We start from the raw sequence: 25,632 nt of genomic DNA, 5'->3' as shown, positions 1-25,632 counted from the left end.
ACAGGTGTGCCTCGATTACTGCCTGGGTCCCCAAAACACGACTTAGGGATACATTTTCACAACAAACTCTTACCCCTTCCCCACCTCCTGCCACGCACAGGGCTGCCACTTTAGAAGGATTTAGAAGGAGGTGAACATGTTCAATGTCTTCCAGGGTCAGACCATTAAAAATTAGTGTGCGCACTGACAAATGATCAACAGCAAGAGTTTATGAGAGGTTACCACATCACAGTGTCTGAGATACTTAAGTGAAATTCTCTGTGTAAGAATACCTATATAACATAAGATCACAGTAATCACACAGGCATGTGGAGGCAATTAATAACTGGAAAGTTTGCTACCGAACCTCCTGTTCAGTCTGCACTCTAATGGACATTGGAGTTGGTTTACTTTATTCTGCCAATCTGAGAAGTTTGGCAGTTCAGGAGGGAATTTGAGAGCTCATCAGATCTCCCTATTTCATGGCAGGAACATCCATCAAAAGAAAAGGATGGACACCAAGGGGTACAGTAACAGTCTTAGCTGTCTGGCAGCTGCCACATGTCATCAAACAACTGCAACTATGTTTTTTATTAACTATTAACTACAGATGGATATCAGTGACAATTAGTAACCTTTATGTCTCCTTCAATATGATAGAAAGACCCATACAATATTTATGTGTTAAGATTTTATATCATTTTCCCTGGAAGTCACAGAATGAATTATCATGCACCTGTGACCACCAGACCTCATGATTCGATTTCTTCAGAAACTAGATATTCCAGAACCCTGAGAAGCCTCACAGTGTGAGGCTCACACATAATGTGTGTTTCTGTATGAAAGAGACAGGAAATAGTTTTTATTGAACACCTTAAGTTAGCTGTTTGTCTATGCATGTATCTGTCAATATATTTGATGAGTATGCAGTATTAGAAACTGGAAAGAAATTTCATGAACCTAAATAGCAACAGAACAACATACATTCAAATGTGAAGACAGAATGAATTACCGAAATATTTATCTCTATCTCCGTTCATTCTTTATCTTTTTTCAAAAAATTGCGATCTGTAGTGCCACTTCTTTAAAAATCAGTATTTTTGTGAAGCATTAATGAGTAGCTTTGTAAACAGCATAAATAAATTACGCAGTAGTGAAGACACAATAGACTGACATCTCAATATTCCTCAGATAGTACACTTTCCAACTATCACCAGACAATGAAAACTATGTGTTTTTGAGATGGAGCATATGTTCATTGCCATGACAAACCATGCATGTAGTGCCATTTCAGTGCATTGAAACTGTAGCAGTTTGATAGTATAGATGATGAATGCATGAACAGAGACAGAATGTGAAGCTGGGGTACAGAGAACTCTAAATATAAGTCTTCACTGGAATCATGTCAATAACCTATTTTAAAACTTTCAATGTTATACCTTTTAATTACATCAATTACATCTACAAAGTACATTAGCTGCACAATTTGCCTTTATATGTTCTACTTCTATATTTTTGCAAAACAGAATGAGCTATTGTGGCCTTCAGCATATGTGAGGCAAGTATTTAATATTCAAAATACAGATTTTTTAAAAAATACTTCTTAGTCAAACTGCACCAAGTGGTGTGTGCTGGGAAGGACATTGGAGTGCATGTGTGAGATACATTTCTTTGCCTCATATCCTATGGTGTGGGTTGACATTGGCTAGCTGTCAGATGCCCACCCAGCTGCTCTCACTTCCCCTCCTCAACAGGACAGGTGATAAAATAAGATGAAAAAGCTCATGGCTTGAGGTAAAGGTGGGGACATCACTTACCAATTACTGTCACTGGCAAAACAGACTTGACTTGGGGAAGATTAATCTAATTTATTGCTAATTAAAAATAGAGTTGGATGGTGAGAAACAAAGACAAAAACTAAAATGCTTTCCCCTCACCCTTCTTTCTGCCCAGGCTCAACTTTTCTCCCTCATTCGTGATTCCTCTGCCTCTCCACCCTGAGCAGCACAGTGGGATGCGGAATGGGGGCTTGCAGTCAGTCCATGACAGCTCCTCTCTGCCATTTCTTCCTCCTCACACCTTTCCCCTGCCCCACTGTGGGGTCTCCCTGTGGGCCACAGTTCCTTCAGAAAATATGCACCTGCTCTGACCTAGGGTCCTCCATGGGCTGCAGTATGGGTATCTGCTCTGGCATGGTCCTCTCCACGGTCTGCAGGGGAATCTTTGTTCCAGCACATGGAGCACCTCCTCCCCCTCCTCCTTTTCTCACCTTTGTGCTCACAGGGCTGTTTCTCACACTTTTCCCCTCACCTCTTACTGCTGCGCAATGTTTTGCCCTTTCTTATGCTTTCCCAGAGGTGCCAACACCCACACTCAACACAATCTCATAAGGGAGACAGACTGATCAGAACATCTTGCTTTTTCTCACTACATGAAAGGAGTATTTGCAGGGCCCTGTTGACAAGGAAAATCTGTAGGAGAATTAGTTTTAATTACAGAAGACTGGTGAGGTTCCTGTGTTACCTACACCAGTCTAGCTGATTGCATACTGTCACTGGGATAGCTGGACTCCAGCTGAATATATGTGACTGTTGCCTGTGGCAAAATAGCTAGCTTGAAACAGAGAAGCGCCAGGGAAAAAAATGAAAGAGAAGTCAAGCTTGGGCTTTCACACAGAAAATTTTTAAAAGTTTTTGTGAATGGATCAAATTTTGGAGAGGGTGACTTTTGGATTAGGTGTTAATTAGCTGACAGGAACAATGATTTTCAGTTAAACTAAGGATATGTGTGTCTGTAAGACTGCAAGGGTCAGAGAAGAATAAAAGGAAATGCTTTGTAAATCAAATTAATAAGTCAATGATTTGCAGTACAGGTTAAATTTTCTTGTTTAGAGAAAAATAAGATGAAAAAGCCTGATAATGTCTACTGATGCTGCTGTATTTCTCTAGAATTTTCCTGAAGACTACTTTGTACATGAAACTGGTAGCATATAGTTACTGCCAACTCGTGTATCTTGTCTGTCTTCTACATATTTCATTTTAGTTCCAAGCTTTTGTCTGTGCTGTGCCATTTCATATCAGTGACATCCCTTTTATAAGCAGTTAGTATTTAATAAGAGCAGATAAGCAGATAACTGACAATAACAAAAGTCAGGCACAAGCATATGTTTATTACCTAAATTATTAGTGTCTTTCTCACATCTGCCTTTTTCCCCCTCTGAGGAGATCACAGATTGTAGCACTGAATGTAATTCTTGAGGTCTTATCTCTGTGGTCTCACGTCATATAGGAATATCCCATGTTGCTTCTGTCATTACATTTTTCTTGGCTTAACTGGTAATTCTCATGAATAAAAGATGAAGTCAGATATCAGAGAGAAATTTGTTTCTCAGCTAGCAATTGAGGCCAGGACCATTTTTTTTACATTATTGTTCTTTTCCTATAAATTCAATCATTTTTTGGGGTCAGTTACGTCACACTTGTGAATTGTATAAAGTTACATAGACTTCAGTCAAAATCTGGATGGGCATAGGAGAGCAGCTTCGGCCTTGAATGTTAAATTTTTATTTCAGTTAGGTAAAGAAATGAATCAAGTAAGTTTGTAAGAAACAAGACATGGGTTAAGCCCCAATATAGTTTCAGTGAATCATCTTTTTTCTTTCTTTTTTAAACCCCATAAAAGTAGTGACAAAGCCAAAGCAATTGCCTTGGTTTTTGCTTTTGTTTTTTTCCCAAAATCAGTTTGGAGAAAAGAAAATGTTATTGTTCTTGTTGCCCTCCCCCTGCCTCCCCCACCAAGGTGAACTAAATAACTAGCTAACTAACTAATTAACTAAACTTGACAAGATTGAGGTCTTCACATTTTTCACTCTATAAGCAATATAATTTTTAACAAATCTGTTCTATGACTCAGGTCAAATGTTCTAATCAATTGAAAATTCATCAATAGTCTTGTTGTTCTTGTTTTGTTTTTCTAATTAGTTCAGTTTTTTTCCTACCCTGAAATTACCATCTGGAGGAAACTGATATTCACCTCAATGCTCTTCTGTTGTCACCTTCTCTCATATTGACTTTCATATAATGAAGACTGGGTCTCAGCTATTACTGAAGCATCTGAAGATATGTCTCTGCTAATCTGAACCTGAATTTTTAATGTTTATGCAACTGGAAATGTGAAGTTCTAGAGATGATTTTGATTAATATGTGTGGTCTAAGTGCCCTGGTTTGCATGTAAGAGAAATGGATTTCTGCATTTTTCATGTTTGTGTTTTCAGTCTGGTGTATTTTTTAGTTTCTTGATAAAATGCATAGACCATATAGAAAGTGGGTTTTTTTTCCTCATGAATATATTATAGCATATGGAGGTATTTGGCTCCAATAAACAGACAAAACCCACATATTATTTGCAGAATGACAACACACATCAAGAATGTTTTGAATCGTTTGTCAACACCTCAGGCTGAATTTGGGTTAAAATAAAGAGTAAATGTAAAATACAGTAGTTTTGTGATGACACAATGAATGAACACTGTTAAGAGTGATCTATGCCTCTTTCATGATAACTCACTTAAATGTGTGGTAGGCAAGTTCTAATCCAAATCATTGAATTACTGTGAACGAGTCAATAACCTGATGACCAGTAATATCAACAGCCCAGTAAACAATTAATTGAATACTGCTAATTACTCTGAACAAAGCAAAGTGATAGCAAGGGCAAAACTATTTTGGCAAAATAAACACTCACATATTCAAACCACATCTTTCTGACTTAATGTCTTGAACTGGCTAGACAAGTAATCTAGGTTATAAAAGATCTTAAATCTTATTCTGAAGTGATTAAAAATACCTGCCTGCTTCTTAACTTTGGCAATTATTTTTTATCTAGGCTTTTTCTCCCAGAATAGAAATGCTTAAGACTGAGTTTATCTCCATGATCTTTAAACATTAAAAACAAACAAAAATCCTGTAAAGCAGTTTTCTAACACTCATGAAGGTTTTCCTTGACCACAGTAGCTAACTAGTTGATAAGCTTGCCTATATCATGTAGGTGATATCTAGGAAAAAACCAAAACAAACACATTATTATTAGAAACATATGAAAAAGGAGATAAACCACCCAACACTACCCATGTATTCAAACCCGGCACTTATGCTTTAAATTTCCAATTGACTGTTATTTATCTCATGACTATGCTTTCCTGAATTAGAAACAGAAACATTCATGAGTGCTTTCAGCCCAAATTTGTCATAAAATATCAGCAGATCCTGCTTATCAATGGTAATGGAGATAAGATCACGTAAACTTCCTAGGAAATTAAAGTTTGTGATATCAGATTTTTGTCCCTAATTTGCCTTGCATTGTCAATTCTAGAAATCCATCTGCCATACTCAATCTCTCCATGATGCCATACTTTATTCTACAATGATCAGACTCAACTGAATTATTAGTTGCTATTATAATTTTGTTCACTGATCTGTATGAGAAAAAGTCCTCCCTACTAGGTTTTATATTAATAAATCATTAAGTTTGATATTGATGATTAATTGGAGAATTATTTTTAGATGTGTGACTTATTATGGATTTTAGAAATCTATTTGCCAAAACAGGGTACTAAAAGTTAGATAGTCCAGTCCTCATGAAGTTACCAGAATAAACATCCTCATTCACAAAAGTCAGATTTTACTGACTTGTCATTTCTGATAGTCAAGTCACATATTCTGGAGCTCTGTTCTTAGACACTCAGTTCTAAAATATCCTTTTCCATTTCATCAAAAGTTGGAACTAACTGCTGTGCTGGTTTGAGTGAGTGGTGGGGGTTTTTTGGTAGCAGGGGAGGGGGCTTCTTGAAGCTTCCCCAGCTCCACGTTGGACCTGCCTTTGCACCAAGGCCAGGACAATTAGCTGTGCTTCTGCAATTAACATATTTAAGAAGGGGAATCTGGGAGGAGGAGTTGGAGTTGTGAAGAGGAGTTGTGAGAACACCTATGAGAACACCAAGGTCAGTGGAAGAAAGGAGGAGAAGAGGGGGAGGTACACTAGAGCAGAGACTCCCCTGTATCCTGTGGTAAGATGGCAGGGCTGCCCCCCTGCAACCCATGGAGATCCACAGTGGAGCAGATACTGACCTGTGGCCTGTGGGGGACCCCACACTGGAGCAGATGACTGTGCCCAAAGAAGACCAGGACCCTACAGGAAGAAAGCCCCACTGTTGCAGTTCAGCACTGGGAGGACTGCAATACGCAGGGTTCACCCACATGCCCGTGGGAGTGACTCATGTCAGAGTTGGTTTGTGGAGGATGATCTGTTGTGAGAGGTGGTCTGCACTGGGACAGGGAAAGCATGTCAGAAGTTCCGCCCCCCTGAGGTGGAAGAAGTGGCAGGACTGACTGCAACCCCATTCCCTGCCCCCTGCACCACTTGGGGAGAGGAAGTAGAGATATCGGGAGCAAACTGAGCCCAGGAAGAAGGGACGGGTGGAGGAAGGTGTCTTCAAGATGTGGTGATGCTTCTCACAGTCCTATTCTTTCTGCTAAGTGGTGTTGTTCTTAGTGTCTGCATTAAATTTTATGTTTTTTCTTCCCCTAATGAGTCTGGGTTTTGCCTGTGCCTTAATGGATCAGATCATCCCTCTCTGTCCTTATCTTAATTTCCTGGGCCTTTTGCTTTCCTTCTTCCCACCTTGGGGGGGGGGTGGGGGTGGGGGTGGGGTGGGGGGAGTGAGGGATGTCTTTGTTTATTTTTTCCTTCTCAGCACTGAGGGGGAGAAGGGGTGAGTGAGCGGCTGCGTGATGCTCAGTTGCCCTCTGAGCTCAAACCACGACATTGCTCATGTGAATATAACACTGACAGTAAAGACATTATTATGTTTTAAAGGTGCCTTAAGGAAAAGAACTACAGAAGCCTACCCTAAGGTTAAGAACTCATCTTAATCCTTTGAGTACTCCAACTGTGTAATGCTGATGTATACTTTTATTTATTGCTTAGTGATTTTTTTTGCCCTCTTCTTGACATAAAATTCAAGGATATCCTTTTGGTCCATGAGTTATATAGTGATATGTGAGAACAAGACATAGTCATTTTGTTATGGAGGCAAAACATACCCTCGAAATGAGAAAGAGAAAACTTTCCTTTCCCAGACCTCATTTTTAATTCTTATCCTCTTCAAATATGGGGGTATCTGACTCAATATATTAGCTGAGATCAGGGCTATTCTTTCTAAGTTGCCCAGTCACTCCTCCTTGCTGTGCTTTGGCTTACACTATAATGCATTTCTGAGATAGAATTAAACCAAAAGATGGGTCTTTAGTCTGTAAATTCAGTTCACACCTTGTGCAAAGTAACATGCCCCTCATCCCCAAAGTGTGTGTGGTACAGGTGTTAGGTCCTCATCACCCATTCATACCTATTGGACGATGTTGTATAGATGTAGACTGGAATAACTTTCAGTCTGCTTCAGACTGCGTATGGTTATGCAGTCACAAATGTCTGGCAAGCACTAAACCAAGAAGTAGCCAAAACAATCAATAATAAACTAAACCAACAGTAGTGAAGTAAGCCATTATCACTGACAGCTTTTTCTCACCAGGGTGCATCCCAAAACCAACTACCATCCCAACAGAAAGAGAAAACTGCTTTGCTGGTTTACCCACAGTGTTCCTGAGGTAGGATGACATGAATCTAAAATTTAAGTCTTTTCAGAATTCAAATCTCTGCAGTTTTAAGAGGAACAGTCTTCTGAGAAGGCTTAATGGAGTTGGGTATGAGAATGGAAATGATCTTTCAGTAATTACAAGTTTGCATAACATCAGTGAAATCAGGAAGTCAAAACTCTTTTAAATTATTGTGTTTTTAGAAGTATAAGTCATGTCCCTGCTTAACAAACTCTTGTAAGAACTTGTCAAGACATATTTTCAGTAATATTTAGGACTGCAGCACTAGACCTGTACATGAATTCTTGAAAGGGCATTTGGGGAACCATTTTGTCTGCAGCAAGCCCTGAGGCCAGTTCTTGACTTTGGTGGACCACAGCCAGGTTAGACAGACCCTGTTTGAATTGCACATGGAAGGGGGAATGGGCAGAAGATGAGGGAATAGACATTTCACAAAGAGCGCTATTCCTAAGGTAAGATGTAATATATTGATTTTTATCACTTTCCTTGCTAGGTGAAAATTAGGAAAGTTATGGCAACTGGAGAATTTATTTAAGCCTTCAGCTGTGAAGAAGGAGAGCTCACCATCTTTTAAAATGCTTTTTGGTAGCCACAGATCAAATATAGGAGACTTCATTTACAAAAAAATTCTCTGCTCTTTCAAGTGGTTTCCAGGTCACTTGTTTTATTTACTCTGTATCTACTTGGAGGATAAATATTGTGTGAGTCCTGAACAGAAATGGTTCCAGGAAATGTAATTACATACTCAGTGTTTTCTTTTTCTTTTAAAGGTAATTTTTCAAAATCAGATTTGCATGAAGTCTGATACATTCACCTTAAAAAGCTGAATTGAAGGGAATGTATAAAACTGATAAGAGGTTGTCGTGGTTTAACCTCAGCTGGTAACTAAGCACCACACAGCTGCTTGCTCACTCCCTGCCGATGAGTTGGGGGAGAGAGAATTGGAAGAGTAAATGTAAGAAAACTCATGGGCTGAGATAAAGACAGTTTAATAGGTAAAGAAAAAGCTGCATGCGCAAGCAAAACAAAGCAAGGAATTCATTCACCCCTTCCCATGGGCAGGCAGGAGTTCAGCCATCTTCAGGAAAGCAGGGCTCCGTCACGTGTAACAGTGACTTGGGAAGACAAACGCCATAACTTCGAACGTCCCCCCTTTCCTTCTTCTTCCCCCCAGCTTTACATGCTGAGCATGACACCATATGATACAGGATATCCCTTTGGTCATTTGGGGTCAGCTGTCCCGGCTGTGCCCCCTCCCAACTTCTTGTGCACCTCCAGTCTCCTCGCAGGTGGGGTGGGGTGAGAAGCAGAAAAGGCCTTGGCTCTGTGTAAGCGCTGCTCAGCAACAGCTAAAACACCCCTGTGTTATCAACACTGTTTCCAGCACAAATCCAAAATACAGCCCCATACCAGGTACTGTGAAGAAAATTAACTGCCCCAGATAAAACCAGCACAGAGGTGTTGATTTGAAAACTCTTATGTTGAAATCTTATATAAAGCTGTGAGAGCATATCATCATTAGACATCATTACAGAATGCAGTAGCACTTCTCAGCACTCAGCAGAGAGCTTCAGTCCTGTCTACAAAATTACATTAATTTAAAGCATTGGATAACTTAGAAAAAAGGATCAGACTAGTATTCAGTCCAGCCCCATGCTAACACTAATATTACCAGAACATCAGACTCTAGACACAGATAATCAGAGGTGTATTTAATAAAAATAAGATGGAAGTCCTTGGCAGTTCTTATTAATGTTAAAAATCAGTGTTTTGTTTATTCCACTGCAACTTTCAAGCTGAGTTGAACACCTTTTACTAATCCCTCAAACACTTTGACACAGTTGGTTTTTAAGAAGACATATATATCTGTTTGAAAACTGTCATGAAATCTATTTTTGCTAATAGATATTTTTAGTATTAAAGGTTTTGTAAAATATGGGCATTACTTTTCCCATATACTATTTACATAGAGTCTAGCTTAAAGTGTTTAAAGGCCCATTAAGGAAATAAGCTAAAAATATAGCTAGAGGTGGAAGCTTTTACTTGACAACAAATTTATTTGTTCAAGCAGTATCACCCACTCAGGACACAAAGGATAATACCTGACAAATAAGATCACATCTGAAAAAATATGGATATCATAAAAGCTGAAAGCAAAAGAAAAAGGGATATATCTTAAGCCCACAGTGAATCAATCTATTTTACTTAACAGATGGCATTTTGTGTAATTAATGCACATATCAATTATAAAGTATAAAAAGTTTCATTACTAAGGGAGATAGAAGAATCAAGTAATGTACATTTATGTATATATGTGTTTATGTTGAATTAATCTTTCATCTTTTGAGCAGTCTGATACTTCACTAATAACAAAATATGCAGTATCTGAATGAGTAGGAGATGTAAAGTGGTGGGTCATATATATGTATCAGAACATTTCTGGTTGTGAAAGTGCAAAAACCTACCTCCATGTTTAAAACTACGGTTAGATAGTCCCAAAGAAAAGAAAAATTAGATACAGACTATCTTTCAATGTTTGTTTTTATAGAAGAGAATTTTTGGAAGCAAGAATTTTTCTCTGTATGCCTGGCTGTAAGAAAACTCCTGTCCACACCTCTGAACTAGACTTTTCCAGTCAAGTAGTGATGTGGAAAATGATCATTACCACAGTCACAAAATGGAGCTTTAAGGAGCAAGGGGGCCACCCAGTATTTTTGCATGTCTCCAAATTCATGTTAACTCTACAATCCTTTCCTTCTAACACCACTCTTTTCCTGCCATGATTCCTGTAACTAAAGAATTTCTACTTGCCATTGTAGTCATTGCCCAGCCTTGCCTTAAGATGATGGGTTGTGTCTGTCATCTGCTTCTGTTTGTTGATTGGAAGCTTTAATTTCTCCAATCTTCTTTCAAATCTGAGAAAATTTCTCCAAATGTATTTTAAGAGGATAAAGGAAGTCAAAGAACCTGTATAAATGCAACTATTCCAACTTAAAACATCACAATATTGAAAAAAATACAAACAGTAACATTTACCTCTGTAGTGAGATAATAAATGTAAATTTAACACCTAAATTCAGCAAATTATTTAAGTAGATAAGTGAACTCTGATCAATACTACTACTTCTGTGTTGTTGTTATGCATGACTGCACTGGAGAAGCTGACCCAGGCAAACCAGTGAACCCAGCCATCTTTAAATCTAAAATTCCATAAGCAGGTCTATAATTCCCTGCTGGATCTCTTAATACAAAGCAGTCTTTGAAGAATTATTCCCTTTTAAACTTGGTAGGGTTAACAGGAAGACTTGTGAGCAATTTTGCATCAAGAATATCTAGTTTTCCAGATTACATTTTTTTTACCTTTTTTTTTTTTTTTTTTTTTTTACGCTTGAGAGTCAGTGCATCTGGCAACTCATTTAGGTAAAGGAAAATTATTAATCACCTTCTTTATTTCAGTTATGATGTATGAAGTCTTTCACACTTGTAAGATTTCAAAAGTATTTAAACTTATATCTCCCTCCTGCTAATTTAAAGTCTATTACAAATAGCTTTCTTGTGGAAACAACAACCTGTGATCATTTAGCAGCTCATGGTCACTCCAAAATTCATTACTCTGCTGCTGAATTCTTGTTTGCTTTCTTCTGGAAAAAGGCAGCGTTGGATGCTTTTCAATTACTGTGCCCTTCAACTCAATAAGGTTGGTTTGTTATAAATCTCTTCTTTTAGAAGTTAATCATGTGCTTAATAAGAGGACATCAGCCATTTCTCATTGTGTTGAAATTGAGAGAAGTCAAGAAATAAATGATAAGTTCAGAGCTCAAAAATGCTCTATTTACAGGAATATAAAAAAGATGTGAGGGTGGAGGATTTCATAATGGCCCGGCTTATGATCCTTTACCTTCCTTCTAATATGTCTATGTTGTCCTGTCCTTTGGTTTTCAAGTTGTGGACTCTTTGAAGCCAGTATTACTTTTTCCCATAGCTACAGTGGTGTGAGGATTTCACCTATATCTGTTTACATTTCTCTGCATTATGGGAGCAAGTGACACAAGCATTCAGAGTTCCAGGTAAAAACTCTGGTATTTACCACAGTGAAAGACTGAAATAGCAAGTGCTCTGATAAAATATGTGCCATGGTTTGTGCAGTGGCAGAATCTCATATAATATATTATTGCTCTTTCCTTGTAAAATTCTCTGGGTTTTTAATGGCATTTTAAAGATTTTTCTTTAAATTTAATGTCATATGGAAAACAACCCAGATAAACTCTGACACAGAACAATGCATGAGAAAAATATGTAGAAGCACTGATTATACGCAATCAGATAATGGTTACTGAATTTTCTCAGAAATCTTGAAAATAAAAATAAGGCTATCAAGGATAAGTTTTTTTACAGGGAAGATCATTATGAATAGATGTGGCAATGGTAGCAGAGTACAGAGAGGTAGAAGTCTTCATTTCCCTTGTCTTTCAGAAGCAATATACCACATTTAAGGCAAATATTTGTCTTTTTTTCTGTTCTAGGAAATAGGATGGAATATAGATGTTGTGTTTATAAAATATGATGTGTTCTTCAACTGGATAAGTATAACTCAAGAGTCCTGTCTTAGAATATCGGAATTCCATACTTTATTAAAGGACTTGAAGAGTGATCATAGAATCACAGAATCATAGAGTGGTTTGGGTTGAAAAGGACCTTACAGACCATTTAGTTCCAAGCCCCCTGCCATGGGCAGGGAAACCTTCTACTAGACCAGGTTGCTCAAAGCCCCGTCCAACCTGGCCTTGAACACTTCCAGTGAGGGGGCATCCACAGCTTCTCTGGGCAACCTGTGCCAGTGTCTCACCACCCTCACAGTAAAGAATTTCTTGCTTATATCTGACCTAAATCTACCCTCTTTCAGTTTAAAATCATTACCTGTGGTCCTATCACTATAATCCCTAGAGTGTCTGATAAAGAGTCCCTCCCCATCTTCCCTGTAGGCCCCCTTTAAGTACTGGAAGGTGTTATAAGGTCTTCCTGGAGCCTTCTCTTCTCCAGACTGAACAACCCCAACTCTCTCAGCTTGTCCTCATAAGGGAGGTGCTCCAGCCCCCTGATCATCTTCGTGGCCTCCTCTGGACCTGCTTGAGCAGGTTGATGTCCTTCTTATGCTGGGATCCCAGAGCTGGACACAGTACCTCAGGTAGGGTCTCACCCTACCTTAGCTTAGTATAAGCTAAGGCAAGCTCCAGCTACTTCATCTTTTACCTTGCCTAAAAAGAATACTTGAGTTTTCTTCAGACAAAGCTAAAAATTCAGACCAGGTATTTGACATAAAATTAGTTACCTGTTGCTCCCAAGTTTCCCAGGGATGAGATTATTCACATTAATTTCCAAGCAGTCATGCATCCAGCTATCAAAAGGGCAAAGGAAGGTGCTCTGCCTCAAATCACCGTCCTCAGCCAACTGCCTAACTGAGCAGGAAATATACATCAGGTATACAAATGAAGTCAAAAGTTGGCCTTTCTGCAGCTGGTAAATGAGGTGGGCAGGGGACTGGGTGTTGCCTGCTCAGAGAAAGAAGTTCCATTTAATTCATTCTTTTTCTGCTATTTTGAAGTCATGTATATGCTATTTGTGCTAAAGTTGTGCATTTAGTTACTCCAGTTAACGATTTTAAGTCTAGGTCAAACCCATGGTATGCAATTAAATCAATATTCATTGTGTTCCTTGCAACCTAACAGCCAAAAGAATTTGAAAAATATGTCTCTTTAACAATATATATTTAATAACATGGTCCACTAACCATAATAAAGTTCAGCTTAAATGTTCCATACCTCCTTCTGTGGATGATATTAAATTATTTCAGGTTCAGCTGTAAGCAAAATGCTGAAGCATTAACCACATATATGCTATGTGCTATTTAAAAAAAGAATTATTATCTTAGCTGCTAAACATACTAAAATGATATGAATTTTCTTGTGATTTTCTGCTGAGAAAACACAAGCTGGGAAGAATAAAGATGAGCCTGAAGGGAAATAAGTTACCATAAGAAACAAGATTGGACCAACAAGTTGCTGAGTTAAACAAAGCAATGTCAAAGTCACCCATACATCATGAGATCTTCTACATTTGAATGGGTACAAATGCAACATTGTATTTTTGGTATAACTATATATATAAGGATGTATCTTTTTTTTTTTTTTCCTTAAAAATACTCCAATGCTCCTTTTAACTGAGTAAACCCTATATAAGTGCTTCTTTCATGTAGTCTAGTAGCTGATAATTTTATTGTTCATATGCTTCAAATTAAGCATGTATATCACTACTTCCAGGATGAAAGTTTATATGTTATAATGAAGGCTAGTACCAGCAGTGTTAACCCAAAGAATTTATGATCAAAAATATTCTTTGAATATCCACTCTATCATAATATACATTTTTATTTTAAAAAATAGACAATGATATTGAAACAGACAGAGAAAGTGAAATGTAACAGTAGTCCCTGTTTCCATCTACGTTTGCCTGAAATCACATTCTAAATATTGATTTAGGCACCAGGCTAAGAAAATGCGTACTCTAATGAGCATAAAGGTGCTCTGGCAAACTGGGTACCACATCCAATTACTTGATTGTTCCTAAATTAAATAGATTTTGTGTGAAAATCATACTCTGTTATTATGTGGAACTTTCTGTCCTTTGCAAAACAGGTAAAATATCATGGTACATATTCATCTTTTCCCTGGGGAGGAAATAGGATGAAAATCTAAGAGGCTGATCAGCACAACCAGACAGATTCCAGTCTCACAGTCCTTCTATGCTGCACAATGCATTCAATGCAGCTTCCTTATCACCTGATATTTCTTTGAAAGAGAACCAAATTTCTTCACTAAGTTTTGTGATTTCTGTCCTGATTGTCACCTCAGTAAGTTAATAGGGACAGTTTGATCAGACAACAAAGTGTGCTTAGTTGTCAGGAATGTTAAATCAAAATAGGAAAAGTACTTGTTTAAGAAAGTGGGCACTTAGACTCAACTTACTTTGGAGTCTTACTACCTATTTGTTTTATGACAACTAGTTCTGTTTTTATCATTTATTGAAACTTTAAAGTTTTCAGACTCTGTTTTCCTTCTGACTTTTTGTCTTTTTTTTCTCCTTCTACTGTGTCTTGATGTTGATTGCCGCTTAATATTAGCATGAGCTGAAGAGAGGACATATTAAGGTTAAGACTATAGTCCATTGACCCAGAATTCTAAGCAGTACAATCAGCAAAAATTGTAATTTTTGCTCCATTACACATTAGGACAGCTTGAAGTAATATAATCTTTTCCAGAAATTCTTTGGCCACTGCTTACTTACCAAGTCACATCACAGCTGGGTCAGATTATTTGACCTCCTTATCCCTAATACCACGTTGGTTAATCTAGTAGGTGCTGACATTTGATTGAAATACAGCTTTGCAAGGAGCTGGAAAATCACATTTATTGGCGTGGAGGACCAATGTAAACTTTAGGGAAATTAGAGATTTCTGGTTGTCAAGGCAAAATATAGGCACATGAAAAGTACAACCTGATTTTACAGCATAATTCTTCCTTTGGTCATAAACTTTGCTACTATAAACAACAGTGAACTGTTTTAGTTGCCCTTAAATTCTAGTGCAGTATGCATATGAACTGCACCATCACTACTGAAGGAGATTACAATAGATGAGTTCACTTTTATTTTTCAAAAATATCATTTTCTAATGCATTGCTATTTACAAAAGTACACAATAAACACCGAAAGCAGCCCTATTATTAGAACTAGTGAAAACTTAGATATGATATGCTTGATGAGATGTATAATTTTCATCTAAATTCATGAAGGTTACTTAAACTACAGTGTAGTGTTTTGGTATGTGGTTGAGGCAACAAATCATTTACTGGATAAAGACTTAAGAGAAAGATGGATGGAGATTTTTGGCACATGAAGGAGAGTTGATAAGCAAAACAAGGTGGTGGAGGTGGTATTTACAGTAATCATATGTTCAAAAGTAACATTTCAGCTAGACCATACTCACAGACTTCATAGATCACATGTTAATTAATCTTACATTTTTGACATAATGAATTTGGGGAGGAGTGGCTGGAGAGCTGCCAGTCAGAGAGGGACCTGAGGGTGTTGATTGACAGCCGGCTGAACATGAGCCAGCAGTGTGCGCAGGTGGCCAAGAAGGCCAATGGCATCCTGGCTTGTATCAGAAAGAGCATGGCCAGCAGGGACAGGGAAGTGATCTTACCCCTGTACTTGGCACTGGTGAGGCCGCACCTCAATTACTGTGTTCAGTTTTGGGCCCCTCACTACAAAAAGGACATTGAATTACTCGAGTGTGTCCAAAGGAGGACAACGAAGCTGGTGAAGGCTCTGGAGCACACGTTGTACGAGGAGTGGCTGAGGGAACTGGGGTTGTTTAGTCTGCAGAAGAGGAGGCTGAGGGGACACCTCATTGCCCTCCACCTGAAAGGAGGTTGCAGAGAGCTGGGGATGAGCCTCTTTAACCAAGTAACAAGCGATAGGACAAGAGGGAATGGCCTCAAGTTGCGTCACAGAAGGTTTAGGCTGGATATTAAGAAGTATTTAATTACAGAAGGGGTTGTTAGACATTGGAATGGGCTGCCCAGGGCAGTGGTGGAGTCCCCATCCCTGGAGGTGTTTAAGATTTGGGTTGACATAGCGCTGAGGGATATGGTGTAGTTGAGAATGGTCAGTGTTAGGTTAATGGTTGGACTAGATGATCTTCAAGGTCTTTTCCAACCTAGATGATTCTATGATTCTATAATTCTATTCTAAATTAGGAGTAATGTCAAATGCCATTTGGCTTATTTTAAGTTTAGGAGATTATTAATATTTTGAAAGCTTGGAAAAGCAGCCCTTCTCTAATAATTAGAGAGAAATTGTGCATTATAGTGAACAATTGATGGTTATAAAGATCATTAATTTGTTTTTTATTTTTTCACAGTGAAGCTTATTATATCCCACTAGTCATGAAAATAGGACTGGAATGGTTTAACTGAGCCATGATGAGTAGAGTAACTGGAAATTAAGTAACTTAGTAACTTAGAGTAACTGGAAATTAAGGTTCATGGCTTTACTAAAGAAATTAATTTGATATTTTCTTCTCATCACAGCTGTGAAAAAATAGCCTTTCACATCTCCATTAGCTTTGCTAAAAAGTAGGACTTTTTCAGGTGACATTAATATTGCAAAGACAAATTTAAAGTTCAGGCACTGTGTAGATTTTACTGTTAGAGATTCTCAAACCAAATCTTCTGGCAATTTCCATCTGACTATAAAAACATAATGTCAATAACTCATATGCATATCTTAAATGATAGGCTATAAAAATACATTGCTATTATAAACATCTTTCAAAACCCTTATGCTATTTTTTGCACTTCACACTGTAAAAGTTAACATAATTACTGCTTTGTTAAACATAGGGCGACTAATCTGTACTAGAACATCAAAGGTGTCTTGATGTGACATCACTGAGATTTTACTATACTTTTAAGCAGCTTTAAAACAGCTATATGCATGATGTTATGCACAGTGTACACACTGATTGATGTTGAGTTTCTGAAGATGGCAAGTATTTCAGATTTCTACTTTTAAAAATACACAGGTCACATAATTACAAGTCATTACAATAGTACCTTCACTGCTTGTTTTTACCTCAAGTATACTCTCCAAAACCACAAAATGGGCTCCTTGTTTTTATCCCCTCTCCTGCCTCTACATTCCTTTAGGAGTTTCTGTCCGAAGGAGGTTCATTCATTCACTCATTTGATCATCCACTGGATGTACTTCTCTACTATTGGAGGTGGGTTGCTGGATGAATTAACTGATTTTTGATCACAGAAAAAGTCTTTGGATCAGAGAACTGCCAATTTAGTCCTTTGTTCAGTAACTATTCTGAAATATTCTGTTGACCCTTACATAACTAGGGATGCAATATCTATTTTGTTCATATATGTATATATTCGTATGGATATTTATATACAATATACACCAGGATTATTAGTACACAGTCCCAAGGCTGATCTATGAGTAAGAACAACTATACTTTCACTGAAATTTCTGAAGAGAGTTTAATGTTTTTGCTTTTTTTAGTTTTAATATTATCTTAGTTTTTACTATATTTCAATCATCCTTTAATTCTATGTTGATATCAGAAATCATTAATGAGTAATGTTTTAATCAGAAAAAAATCCTTTTGAAAAACCTAAATATTTTGTATTTTTTATTTTATGAAATATATCTTTTGATTTAAAGTGGCATTTAATTTAAAGTTTTGTTAAAGTGGTTTTTATGGACTTGTATTTTTTAAAGGTTTTCCTCTCTAAAAATTAATTACATTCTAGAGCAACTCATAAATTACAATTCACAAAGTATATTAAATGGTTGACTGAAAAGTAAAGTCAATGTATTGAGAACTACTGTACAAATCAAATTATCTGTAAGTCTGGTTACACTAACAATTGCCTCTTGCTGTTGTTGTTGCTGCTGCTATATTGTATTGGAGTTCAGAAGCTTATGTCATCGACCAGTTGTTTTTCCATCATAACTCTCCTATACTGCAAAGACTTGTGCTTTTGTTATGCTCACCTATAGCAACTGGTCTTGCTGAAATCCTTAGGATTGCTGATCATGCATTAGGTAAAGCAAATAGTACTACTTTGTTTTGCTATTGCAATGTCTTATGGACTGCACAAAGAACTGTATTATATTGCCTGTATTAGATGGTGGGCTTGAGATACAAAAATGAAAAATTATGTAATGTCATATTGACAAAAACTCTGGAAAACAAATAGTTTTATCAAGGCAACATGACTCCTGTGAGGCTTATATCTAGCTAATTTCTTACACTGTGCTGCAAACAGCAATAGCCAATTTATAGGCCCAGTCAGAAAGTTCTCGGTCACATCAACCTCATCAGACACATGCCCAGAGATGTTTGATTTCTGCTGAGATGTTCAAGAAAGGAAGATATGTGACACAGCTGTGAGTGTATTTTCCCCAGGTGGCTTAATGCCAGGTGTGTGATGTGTTTTTACCTGTGCAAATGGAAAATATGTGGAAGGTGCTAGCTCAGCGAGGTAAAGTAGAAAAGGATGATGAGTGGGTTCATTGCTCATGGACTTGATCTTCATCGCTTGATCTAAGAGATGTCAAGAGATGCAGAAGTCTCCACTCTGAATCTCAACTCTGTAACTATTTATTCAGGCCCTAAATACTATCATCTTCTCAGGTTTTCTAGGAATCATAAATTATAAATATTACTTTTGTGATCTCTCTGGAATATTCTCAGACTGATATATTGCAGGGAATTTCATGTCTGGACTTGAGACTGGCCATTATCCAAAAAGGACTCAAGTGATCTTCACATACTTATGAGCTTTATCCAGAAACTTATGTTGTCAAAATATTTATGCCAGTATGAACAAATGCATGTTCATCATTGTCATGCCACTTTCACCTAAAAATGTTTCTTTCGCAATGCAAAATCAATAAGAGAAGTGGCCAAGGAAAGACCAGTAAAAGTCATATTCAGAGGCATTTATATAATACAAAAAAATAATGTTTAATCAATGGTGATTGCCCCATACAAAAGACTATATTAAACTTAATCATCCAAATCCTCAGATCATAACTTGGCTGAGCTCTGCTCAAGTTAATGCATACAGAAAGTTTTATATCAGATGAAGATCTATCCCTGAGTTTTACACAGTTCAAAAAAATAATTATTCTTTGACTCTTTAATTTCTCTTCAGGGAAAGAGCCTAATGGGGCCCTATTTACCACAAAGCACTGTATTCTAAGTCAAGTGCTACATTTTCACTGAAAACCAAAATAGTAAAATAAGAATAAGGTGTTTTTTCATTTGTTTTAGAAACATCTTTGTACTGAGGTGGCTCTTGACTTTTCTATTTGGATAAGCAGTCACAGGGCATTAAGGGTAAATGAAGGGAAGTCTTGTGAGACAAACTTGATTGTTTCTGTTCTGAGATATGGGCTGAATGTCAAGGAAAAATTCTCAGCAGTTTGTAAGGGAATGGATTACAATCTCAAGCAAACAGATGAAGTATCTGTCTTTGCAGACATGTGAAATTAAACTGAACTAAATACTTGAAATTGTTTTTTGAGGAACAATTGTTTATTAGCAGGAAAATTGAATAGGAGATGCAGATTTATTTCACTTTACCTTCATGATTCTCATTCTATGGTCTGTAGTCATCTTGCTGTAGTAGTGCACATTACTATAGTGCTGATGGAAATTTTGGCCCGCTGAATTAGCTCCTAATACATTTACAATAAATGAAGAAGTGTCAGGAATCTCCTTTGTCTCTAAATGTCTTCCTAAACATGAACTGCCTATCTCTTTCAATTTAAGGTTTTAATGCCAAAAGCATCAGCATGGTGAGTTGTAGCCAGGAAGTTTTGGTCTTTATCACTTGATTAAGATTTAATTTTTTTTAGCAGCTGTGTTCTTTAATGTGTTTGCTGCTTTAAAATTGACCTGCCGTGCTTCATTGTTTTAAAGTATGGAGCATGTTTTCTTGTTTTACAGTATGAAGAAACATATGTATAGAGAACTTTTTCTATTAAATTTCTTCACTTGATGATTGGATTTTATTGCTTTACTGCTCCTGGTTTGTTCATGTTGACCTTTTCTATATATGAGATTAACTGATTTTAGAACTGAACTTTTTAGGAGCTCAAGCTTTCATATGCTAGATAATTATATTTAAAATTGGTCACAGGCTCTGTAGTAGCAGAACATTGACTGGCTGGTTGGGTAAGAACCCAGCAATGATAGGTTGACTGCTGGACCATCTATGACTCTATCCTCCCTCTAGCAGGAATATATACTTGACCATTGCTAGTAATTTAAGGCTATCAGGGAAGCAGAGTATCTCTCCCCTTGTCTGCAACCAGCCCATGTAGTAATGCGCTATTGTGCAAGTGTTGTGTTATGATTGCATATTGATTAGTATGGCCAGAGCATGGTGCTCTGTTTTACTTTCCAAGGTGTGTCTGTATCTGGGGATGGAGGCACCCTTGGTCTGCACCAGGGAGGAGACCTGAGCACCCACCATGCCATGGCTATGCCCAGGATGAAGTGTGCCCTGCACGAATGGCACGGGGAACAGGGGCAACTGCCTCCTCCATTTCTCCCCATGGGGAGAGGACTGCCATGGCTGCAAGCAACACATTAGTCACACCAACTACACATCTGAGCTCCAGATGCAGGCAAAACACTGATGAATTACTGACTGTACTTCTCCCCTCTTCATTTATGTCCTCGCTGTGAGCTCATAGGATTTTTGTTATTGTCCAGAGAATGTCTCCTGTTCCTCCTAACCAATTAAAAATAATTTCCTTGAAAGCTGGGTTACTGCAGGTGCATTTAGAAGCAATGTATGACAAAGCCATTTTTCTCTTTCCTTGGTACATTTTTTATTACTTTTTTTTTTTAGCGGAAGAAGGGAATTGGATTTTGCAGGAAGTCATAACCCTTGCCTGCAAGAGCTTCCATCCTAATTTTGAGATGATGCAATAGTGGCAGTGTCTAAAAATAGAGGAGAAGTGAGGGTGAGAGGGTAGTGATTTATTAATCCATTTGAGCCTACTTGCAACACATCTTAGGATACTGAACAGGAATTTTGAATGAGCCAAAAGAAAGGGTCAATACTGCACCCTACAACACTTTAAGCTAGAAAGTTAGGAATTTTCACAATCACTGTTTGCTGCTGGATAGGTTTAAATAGACAGAAAAAGTGTCAGACATGCAATTAAAGTATTGCAACAAAAAGATTTAGTGAATCTCATCTGTAAAAACTGCATTAATGCATATACTTACCAGATAACTGCTCCCCAAAAGAATCATAAAAAACACTGGATAACTTTTATCCTCCTAAGATTTAGAGCACAATGTAAGCACTCTGTTAAAAGTGTTAAGTGGCTTGTTTAACTAGAAAAGCTATTGTGGGAATTATATAATGCAGACTCACAGGGAGTGTTTCTTTAATAAGAGCACTGAATGGCAGGGCTCATATTGTTTGATTAAATGCATGATTTACAGATGCATTTTGGTGAACATTGTGGCAGGTGCATCCACCCAATGAAAGCAGAGCTTCTTGGCTGCTGAAGTGCAGTAGCTCCTGGCTGCCTTTGTTCTCAGGGCTTCGCGGTAATTGGGGCCTTTGGCCAATGGGAGCCGCTATTGACTACAGGTCAGATTGGGCCTGGGTACAAATGGAGTCCCCTGGGGGAGCCATTTTGAGTTTGTCCCTTGGAGCAGCATGCTGCGGTCGAGGACTCTCCCCTTGGGTCAGGACGCTGCCCAAGGAAACTCCTCGAGGTGCCTTGGGTCAGGACGCTGCCCTGAGCAGGTCCTCGAGGTTGAGAGCCCTCAATTGTCAGGTGAGTGATAAAGCATTTTGGGTTGCCGTTAAACCCTAGGGAGTGGGGCTTTGTTCTGCATTTTGGGTTGTCGTTAAACCCCATAGAGTTCTTTGTTATGCGTTTTGGGTTGCCGTTAACCCCTGGAAAGTTGTTCTGTTCTCCTCTCACAGACATTCGAACCTGTAATTTATGGAGAGCTAGTTAACTGTGTTAATAATTTTTTTTTTTTATTATTTTTGGTGGTTGGTTGCTCATTTGGCAGCCTCCGTAACAAACATATATTGTGTCTCTCTGACTTCTTAATGTTGCTGAGTATTCACTAGTTGTCAATGCTTCTGAGAAGTTTTTTGTAGTATACACTTTGCAGGAAACCTAAAACCTGTGTGATAACATAAAGAGCAAGTGTCTTTGCAAGTGCCTGATCCTTATCATTGGGACTGCTGAATGTTGTTGTTAACCTGTTTTTGACAATCCGTATTTGATAAAATAGAAGAGAACAAAATCAGGGAAGAAGGAACCAAACCAACTTTTTAACCAAAATTATTTTGGGCATTCTTTGTGAACAGTCAAGAGAGAGACCTTGGGGGATTCTGATATATTAAAACATGTGCATCTGAAAGAGAAACATCATACACTTTAAGAAGGTATGACATTAAAACCAGTACATTGACATGAATGCTGAGTATGCCTCTCTGTATGATTTTGTTCTGAACTGACCTATATTAATTAAAAAATGACCACTGAATCTTATTCAGAAAGGATTTTAGATAACAGTAATCCTTGGGATATGAAAGAGTAGACGTATTGCATTCACTTGTCCAGTGACCTCCACGAATCCAGCAAGATTAATGAAGTTACAAGAAGTGGAAGGAAAATACTCTAGACTTCCAGCCTTCTTATGGAGATGTGGTTTAAGTGTCAAACTGTTTCTCATCCTCCCAAGAATGGACTTTGTTTTCCTTAGATGAACAACCATTGCAGCAATCTGTTGAGCTAAAGATTGTCTAGCAAATACAGTCTTGCTAGGCAAGACAATCTGATATTGTGGTTTTTTTTTTTTTACATATGTGTTATTCATGAAATGGCACATAAATATGAGGGAAAATATTTGAAACCTAAAATCAGAGTAAATGCTCTTTGAAACAGTTATGCAACTATGCAATTTGAGTGAGCTATATCAGGGCTTTACCACTCATAAAGTATTTATTTTCATTTAGACAGTAAGAGCAAACATCTGCTTCAACTTCAATTGTTCAGCAAAATAAATGAAAGTATTTAAACTTAATGAAAAAATGCAAGTACTTGGAGTAAGAAGTGCCCATTCACATTTTTAAAAGTTCAATAGCATTGCAAGAATCAGCATCCAATACTAGAGTAATTTAGGAGAATTTAACAATGAGCAGACTCTCTGGTTCTCTGACTCTGAGACACACATGAACTCCATAAATATGTGAAAGATTCATGCATTGCAGAGCCCTAAGGTAATGGAATATAAGTTCCCTTCAACAGTAGTCTGCCATTAAAACTAATCCTCAAAAATAAGGAACATTTCTAATGTGTAGCATTACCTTCATACAGGTTGTACATAGAAAATAAATCCACATTAGAATAACATCAATACATTGTAAATTAAATTACTTATTACTTAGGTAATGCTAGAATCAAAGTAGAGGTTGTCTTCATTTATGTCCATTCTGCTTATGCATTCGAATCCCATTTTATTTTTGTTGTTTTTCCCCTTGTATGTAGCACAGGGTTTATGCAGAAAGCACAATGCTGCCCTAATGAGCACTGATATGTAGCGTTTGACTCAACACCCTCTACCTTCACAGAGGCCAAACTGGTCTTCCTCACGGATTTTTCTTTGGGGCTTATCATATTCACAGACGAGTGGTTCATAAACAGTAATGTCTGTGTTCTGACGCTCTGATAAAAGGCTTTATTTTTATCTTTTTTAAACAGATGGAAACTGATAGGCACAGAGGTTATTGTCTAAAGAACTATTTCTTTTAAGTTGTTTAGCTCAATGCATTTGGGGTTTATCTTGTCTGTCTATAATATTGCATAACATTCACATATTTTAGCACAGTTCACACTGACTTCATGTGCAACTGTGAGTTTACAGCAGCTCTGCAACATAAACCACAGATGTCTTAAGTCAGACAGTCAGAAAATAAGGAACATACAATTAAAGTGGTCTTCACCAGCAGCCCTCAGTACATGTTTACTACTTCCTGCTGCTTATGACTTAGGGGACCAGCGGCAAGACCCCCCTTCATTGCCCAATCATTCTTACATCATCTTTCACCCTTAGACCTGTTCCCTTCTGTACGATCAATTCTTTTTCCTGGTACTCAGTGGAAAAAGTCCCCCAAATATATAGTTTTAATGTACAAAAGGGGCTGAATCAAGTTTACAAATGTGGTCATGATCCTGGCTCTTCCCACATGTGATGAATTTAATTTTGTCTGTTTAAGAATATTCTTCTGATACAAATTTTATGTGTCTATGCATGCATGTGTGAAATTTCCTCAGTTCCTCAGTTTTGGTTCCTGGTTGTTTTTGTTTTTTTGGTTTTTTTTTTTTTTTTTTTTAAATAAGCTGAATTATTCTGACCCTCATGTGAATCATCAGCACTATTGAGGCTTTTGATCGACCCCATAAATTTCTGTCACCTGAGCTAATATGGTGGCTGATAAAGCAGTAAACTGTAATTCTCTCTGGTCCTTCATGAAAGGATAGAACTGTCGTAAACTAAAACAGAAAAAAGCAAGACTCTGAATTCTGTTACTGGTTGTGGAGTGAGCATGTACTGGGGACTGAACTTCAAACCCAACTATTTCTTTCTTGTCTGTGCTCTTTTCTCTCTCCCCTGAGTCTTCCCCTGCTTTCACTCTTCTTAATTCACTGATTTCTATCCTCTCCTTAGATGCCTCATGACAGATCCAGTTTCCTTAACCAGACACTCGTACTTTTCTCCTCCCAGCTTCTGGTTCCTCATTGCTGCCATGTTTTGACCTTCACCCTTTTCTAACTGGTTATCAAGTTTACCTCATAGCTTCACCTCAGCTTCTCCTTATCTCATGGACAGCTTTGGGTGCTAGAACATGCTCCTGACTTTAACCTTTCCTTTCAGTCACAGCAGCTTATGGTTTCTCCATTCCCCTTTACTCACCCCAGGTCTAACACTTGTCTTTTCAATGGATGAGCCAGTCAGCTTCTTGTCTCACTCCTGTGACTCCTACCAACAATGTCACTGGGATCACAGGAGTGATGGCCTCTTCTCTAGGGCTAAGTGCACCTGCTAAACAGTAATGCTGAGAGGTAGATTTAGGGAGATAGTTTCCCAAAAAACAGCTAATGGAGGGGGTGGGAGTGCAGAACATTCAGAAGCATCTCCTCGTTCCTGGGGAAGCATAAAGCAGAGGATGGATAAAGCCTACATTTCTTACCGAAACCTGCAGTCTTAAGCAGTTGATGGTCCTGGTTACAGACGCTCAGAGATCCAACTGAAGGAAATGCAAAGCTCTCAACTAGCTCATGTTCACACATGAGC

Source organism: Strix aluco, chromosome 2, assembly GCF_031877795.1.
Source record: "Strix aluco isolate bStrAlu1 chromosome 2, bStrAlu1.hap1, whole genome shotgun sequence".
In the NCBI taxonomy this organism is placed as follows: domain Eukaryota; kingdom Metazoa; phylum Chordata; class Aves; order Strigiformes; family Strigidae; genus Strix; species Strix aluco.
Note: the sequence above shows the minus strand (reverse complement) of the source record.